At 34.7% G+C, this 7128-nt stretch overlaps 1 pseudogene; it reads left to right on the top strand.

The window, feature by feature from the left end:
- The first annotated feature begins 2954 nt into the window (after positions 1-2954).
- Positions 2955-3866, top strand: LOC139439926 (olfactory receptor 5I1-like; annotated as a pseudogene).
- The last annotated feature ends 3262 nt before the right edge of the window (positions 3867-7128 follow it).

The raw sequence follows: 7128 nt of genomic DNA, 5'->3' as shown, positions 1-7128 counted from the left end.
CACTTTATGTATCAGAAAAATAAGCAATAGGTTATTAATAATAAGCCCAGGCATTCTACCTCTAGGGTCTATACTTTTAATCACCTCATCATAAGCCACTAGTACTGTGATGAAAGAAATAAACTTGCCTCTTCTTGCCCACATACCCTAAATGAAAATTTAACTTAGTTTATAACTAATATTTCTTATCAAATGAAGCACATTGAGCTGCCAGGAAATAATGACACCTACTTAATCATTTTATATTCTGTTATACCTGTCTCAGTTTCATATTTTAGAAAGACAAGTTTTAGTGGAGATATTTATTATGCCAATGCTATGGTATTTCTAGCTTCTACCCCCTGCAATTTTATAGCAGAACTGTGCAACCCAATGTTATCACCAGTCCACATTTACCTAAAATACACCTATTTTAGCAAGTCAGAAAAGAAACAAAGGTAGAAAAATAAACTGGAATAATATTTCAGAATTCATAATCATTATTGGATTATATTTTATTCTCTGTCCCAGATAATAATTCCTCAAATATTCTGTTTATTTGCTTTAAATTTATAGACAACTTTTTGAATGTTACTGATTCTGGTTTTATTATATATGATTGGTTTTAAAAATGGTAACTGAGGAAATGTATGTGATATATAGACTGATTAAACATATGGAAAATATGTTACAGAAATTAGAAGAACTTGAACAATTATAAACACTGTGAAAGAAATATTACGTGAATTAGCAATATTAATAGGGGCTTTTTGATTTATAAAGAGCCTGTGGCAAATCGGGGTGATTAAGAGTTGGTAATGTTGTAAGATAAGATTTGGGATGGTATAGACAGATGAAAAAGATGAAATAAATATAAATATATCTCATAACTGAAAGTGTTTAAATTCTGAGCTTGAAGGAGACAGAATCACTGAAGGAGTTAAGTAAGACGGTAACGTAATAAAAAATCTGTTTTATACAGGTCTTACTTAGACAGTGGTACATGGATAGATTTTGCTGGATTTTTGGAGGTAGGACGGAGAGAGCCTAGAGGTAATGAGGCCAATTAGGAAGTTCTAATGAGGATAAAGAACTATAGTTAAATAATGGAGTGATAATAAAGAGGAAAGTTTGCATATTTGCCATGTTTACAAGAATGATTCAGTGGTTTCTTGGCTAGGTTTTAGTTAGGAGATGCTTCTTATTTTTACCAGTAGTGTGGGTGGTAGAGCCATATTTCAAGATAGGGATTGCAGAATAGAATAACTTGTAAGAAGTGAAATCTTTTTATATATAAATCTTTTTTTAGATATGCTTTAATTATATGAAATTTGCATGCATCCAAATGGATACTATCATTTAAATATCCCCTGACATAGAGAATATGATTCAGTGAAAATATGAAATTTTTCATTGTACATATGGTACTGTAAGAAAAGACAAAATAAACTAAAGATATTGTACATGGTGAGGAGAGAAGTAGGTAAATAATGAAACCCTGGGAAAGTGCAACCGTCTGGGAAGGAGACTAAGTAAGGATATATTGAACTATAGGGGGAACTCAAGAGAGGTGTTTAGAAGCCAAGAGAGGTATGAATTTAAGACAAAAGGTCCCAAACTATCTTATAGGATGGAGAAATCAAGTGCATTACTTATGAAATAACACTCTTTAAATTTGGCAGCTATGGCGGTTCAAACCCCGGGCCTCCTTGACCCGTGTGGAGCTGGCCCATGCGCAGTGTTGATGCATGCAAGGAGTGCACTGCCATGCAGGGGTGTCCCCTGCATAGGGGAGCCCCACGTGCAAAAAAGTGTGCCCCATAAGGAGAGATGCCCAGCGCGAGAAAAAGTGCAGCCTGTCCAGGAATGGTGCCACACAAATGGAGAGCTGACACAACAAGATGACACAGCAAAAAGAAACACAGATTCCCAGTGCCGCTGACAACAACAGAAGCGGACAAAAGAAGACACAGCAGATAGACACAGAGAACAGACAACTGGGGTGGGGGAAGGGAGGGGAGAGAAATAAATAAATAAATAAATCTTAAAAAAAAATTGGCAGCTATGGCGTAGTTTCAGATATTGAATAAACGGGCTTTAATTAAGTTGGTATTGAAAGTGTGGCATGAACATAATAAAAGTGGGAAGATGTTTTGTCAGAAGAAATTGCATGTGCAAAGGCTCTGAAGGACAGGGTTCATATAACAGCATTATAAAAACGTACTACTGTAGGGGAGGTAATGGGAGTTCAAATCCTATTGTGTTTCACTAGCTGAGTTGATCTCTGTCAAAAAGCTGATATAACTGAATAATGGAATAACTTTTCCTTTGCACAAAACCAACAGTTGGGTGTGGTTGCATCATTCCAGGGGTGGCGACTTTCCTTTAGATCCAGTAGTGCTAATGGAGGCAAGATCTTAATGTGTTAGGAATTTGTGTTACTGGAAGATGGCAAATGTGAGCAAAATGGATTGGATCAGATCAGATTTGGACTTGGGGAAGATCATAAGGAGGGTATGGCAACAGTCTAGGGCGAAGGTGAAGAAAACATTGACTGGTATGATGGTAGGGATTGTGAAGAGTGAATAGAGATGGGATAGCTTAGTTGTGGAATTGTGATGCATTGGATGTGGTGGATAATGCTGAAAAAATTACGGGTTTAGAGTTCAGAAATTTGCTTGATGGTGGTGCCATTTAACATGGAAACAAATAGCTTAAAGAGTAAGTGATGCTAAATTTAGCAGTTTATTTAAAAATTGCATATTTCTACCACTAAAATATTTGAAAACCTATGCATTATCCCACACCAACTATAAACATGCCTTGGTGTTATCTGGATGCCCAGGTGAATTTAGGATTGCTGCTTTATTTCTTTTAACCATTTTTTGTTTGTTTTTGGTCAGTGTCTAGGTTATTACTAATGTCATCATCATTACTCTGCCATAGCTCCAAAAATCCAGGAGCACTGCAGAGATATGGAGGAGGAGAATGGCACTATGAAGACTGAATTCTTTCTCTTGGGATTTAGTGACCACCCAGAACTTCAAAGTCTTCTTTTTGCTGTGTGTTTTTTCCATCTATGCTATGACCCTGATGGGGAACTTTGGGATGATCTTTTTAATCATAACCAGTTCTTACTTGCACACCCCTTTGTACTTTTTCCTCTGCACACTGTCCTTCATTGATACATGTTATTCTTCTGTCATTACTCCCAAATTACTTGTAGACTTGGTTTCTGATAAGACCATTTCTTACAATGGATGTGCTGCACAGTTATATTTTTTCTGTTCTTTGGTTGATACAGAATCTTTCCTTTCGGCAGCCATGGCTTATGACCAGTACATAGCAATATGCAACCCATTACTTTATATTGTTATGTCCAAGAGAGTTTGTTGCCAGCTTGCAATTGGAGCATTTTTGGGGGCACCATGAACACAATTATACACACTATTAACACTTTCCATCTGTATTTCTGTTCCAAAGAAATTAAGCATTTCTTTTGTGATGTCTCTCCATTATTCTCTCTGTCCTGCACTTACACTTACATGCATAACATGGTTCTGGTGGTCTTTGCTCATTTGGTTGAAACTATCTGTCTCTTAACAGTTTTCTCATATCTATATCATCATAGCTATCTGCAAGACAGGCTCTGCTGAGGAAGAAGGAAGGGGTTCTCCACTTACGCTTCCCAACTGATCATTGTCACTTGTTACCATGGTACCTTCATCTTCATTTATTTGTGCCCCAGCACAGGTCACTCACTGGACATTGACAAAGTGACTTCAGTGTTCTATACATTGATCATACCTATGTTGAATCCTCTGATTTATAGTTTAAGGAACAAAGATGTCAATAATGCCTTTAAAAAAGTGATCAGATTGAAATAGCTCTCTTAGGAATGGATAAAACTGGACCTCACAACCTTTTAACAATGTCCATTCCTTGTGTAGTTAGAATTAATGGAAAATTCAGTTTAATGTGAATATTTCCCAAATCTGCAAGTAATGAGACCCCAAGCACAGAAAGGGGTCAGGGACTAATATCCAAGTCAGGGTACTCTCACATCACTTGTGGTATGTCTTTTTATAATTTTAAAGTTGAAATTCTAAATATTTATTTTAGAGGCATATTTAAACATCATTTTATCTCTTACATTTCATATTCTTACTCATTGTATCTTTTCACCTTAACTTTCCATCACAATAACAATATTGACTAAACCATTGACATACCTTAATCCCTTTTGTGAAAGAAAATAAATACATTACCGAGTCTCTTTTCTAATTAATTTTTGTTTCTATGTACATATGTGTGCATTGTAGCTATTTTTTTCAAATTCTACTAACACTAACAATGGCTCAAATAGTAACTCCACATGATTTTTTTCTGAAACCTCCTTTAATTTTCAAATGATAGCTTGTATTCTGAACTTCATTGGAATCTTAAATACACTTTTTTAAGACCCTCAGTATTTTCTCTATAAGAGCCTTATAGCTCTTTGTGACTGTTATATATCCCTCTAATACACTTACTCATTAACTCCTTATTCATTATATGATCCCTTGCTTCTTTATCACAAGATCCAACCTAGTATAGATACTGATTGAATCTTCATGAAATAAACATGAGTAAATTTATTATTGATTGTTTTTAACCTGGATTTCATACCTCAACTAGGAAGAAATTATTTCTCTCTCTTGTAGTATTTTTGGTACATTCTCAATTGCAGTGAATACCTAATTGACTTAAAATAGGTTTCCTTGTTTGGTAGCTTTTTTTGGACAACAATATGTCAATTGACTAAATCAAAGAGTAGTTTATCAAAAATACAGTCTGGAATTCCTTGGTAAGCAAACTGCACATTGTTCTGTGGAATGGTTTGCTCTTGGAGCCAGAGACTGAAACTAGAACCTATGAAAGTTGGGATATAATCTGGTGTTTTGTTAGGGTTTATTGCAAGTCTATTCAAATGCACATAGAGAAGGAGTAGATGGAAATTCTAAAGAAAGTGCTAAACCAGAAGGTGAGGAAGACAGGAAGAACTAGAGAAGAAAGACTTCTGACAATGAAAATGTATGCTGGATTCTAATTCCATGCCAGACTTCTATTCACTGCAATGGGATCTATTTGCACAAGATCATTGAAAGGGCAGAGCTCTGGCCAGTTTTTGCTTTCAACAATGAAGATTGTAATGAATTGCTGCCTGAGGCTGATAAAAACCAATAATTTATTCCTAAATACTGAGCAGGCAATATTCTCTGAAGTGCATGGTTCAGTTAAAATAGATAACTACTGTTTCATTTGAAGCTAAAGGTGTCATTTTGTTCACAGATCTGAGGATGGAGTCGCATGGTATATCATAAATTATCTAACTCACTTCTTAGGAATGGGTCAGGAAGAAAAAGCTGTAAAATAGCTGAGCAGAGAGTTATAAACCTGGGCTCCAGGTAGGATCTACAATAGGAGTCTGCAGAAGTGAGCCAGTTCTAAAAAGCATAGGAGATGTAGCTGGAAGGATCCTTTTCATGAGATGATGTCATGGAAAACATACTTTTTCTTCCAGCAGTAGGGTTAGAGGCCCTGGATAGGGAGATCATTATTAAGGGCTCTATATACTCTTGGAAACTCTCTTTGAAAATACGTGTTTCTGTAATAATAATTAGCATCTTTTGATCCTCTAAATAATGTCTGACATCATAATTAAACAGATTTTTTAAAATCTCTTAAACAGATGAGGGAACTGAGGTCTAATAAGGTAAACTTTTTTGACTAAGGTCACACAGCTATCAGGTAAATGGTAGCATACATATTTTGGCTCAGATCTGTGTCACTTTGAAGTCCAAGTTTTTATCTTAAACACTTTCTCATCTTTATCAATTTTTACAAACAAAATAACAAAAACAAACAAATAAAAATGTTCCTGACTTTCTGCCCATGTCAAGGTTATTAAATGAATACCTTTAAAGGTGTAGAAAATGTGAAGAATATCTTCTTCCTGAACATACGTGTGAAAGATAGGCAGTGTGTCAAATTCCGATAACATAAGTTTAGTATTTATAATCAAGAATGCATTTAATAATTACTTGTAATAGAGTAAATTAAATTGGGAAACAATTTAAACAGTGACTGTGATGTCCTTTAAAAATATAACTTTATCAAAAGTTAAGACAAACATCTTTAGTTTATCTATCAAAACTTAAGACAAAGATGATAGAAGAAAACAAATTTTTAAAAGGTAATATTTTTGGTTTTAAAACCATACTCAATCTATAGTGTAACACAAGTAAACTGTCTGTGATTATATATTTTTAGTGAATTATTTGATCATTATGATATTTTCTATACATAAAACTCAGCTTAATTTATAAATAAAGAATATATAAAATTAGTGGAGAGAAACTGAATGAAAAACCTCATGTAACTCCATAGTCTGCTACCCTGGGATAAGTGAAGAAAGCCTCTGTGCTCCTTTCACAACAACAACCAAATGAAAAGAATGCTTTTGGGCACCTGAAAATGTGCTATGTTTTTCATTATGGATTAATTGGAAATTGATTATAATAAGAACAATATAAGCAATTAACTTGTCATTATCCTGAAGTGTTTTATAATTGCAAATTTACGTGAAAAAATCTGGCCCATGAAATGAATTACCGAAACACAAGAATGAACTTATTTTGAATAAAGTCAATTTTAATAAATTTATAAATATATCCACTATACAGCCATTCATATCTATACACATATACACGTACACACAAAGAAAATGCACATTCCCAAACTCCTTTCTCGTGGTGGCTTACAATTGTCAATATCGCCACATCATTACATCTGATCTTCAGAGTGAAAGCTTAGAGTGTTATGCACAATAATAATTTACTGAACTTGGGGATTTCATTCTTTGAACTGAAAAGGTATTGCTGGGGGAGGTTGATGGAGAAAAGAAGGCTCTTGAAGGTCTTTACATCAAATGACCTCTTCCTCCAATTTCATACTTCTGCCTAAGCCAATAGACATGTGGTACAGACAGAGTTCATCTAAGGTGAGCATATAAAGGAAGGACATTCTTTTTTGGTAAGTTTACAAAGACTCTTTTTTTTTGTTTTGAAACATAGCAACAAAAACCTGTTTTATTTTCTCCAAAACAGA

Source organism: Dasypus novemcinctus, chromosome 10 (assembly GCF_030445035.2).
Source record: "Dasypus novemcinctus isolate mDasNov1 chromosome 10, mDasNov1.1.hap2, whole genome shotgun sequence".
Lineage (NCBI taxonomy): Eukaryota > Metazoa > Chordata > Mammalia > Cingulata > Dasypodidae > Dasypus > Dasypus novemcinctus.
The sequence above is the reverse complement of the archived record's forward strand: the minus strand, read 5'-3'. Positions and strand labels throughout refer to the sequence as shown.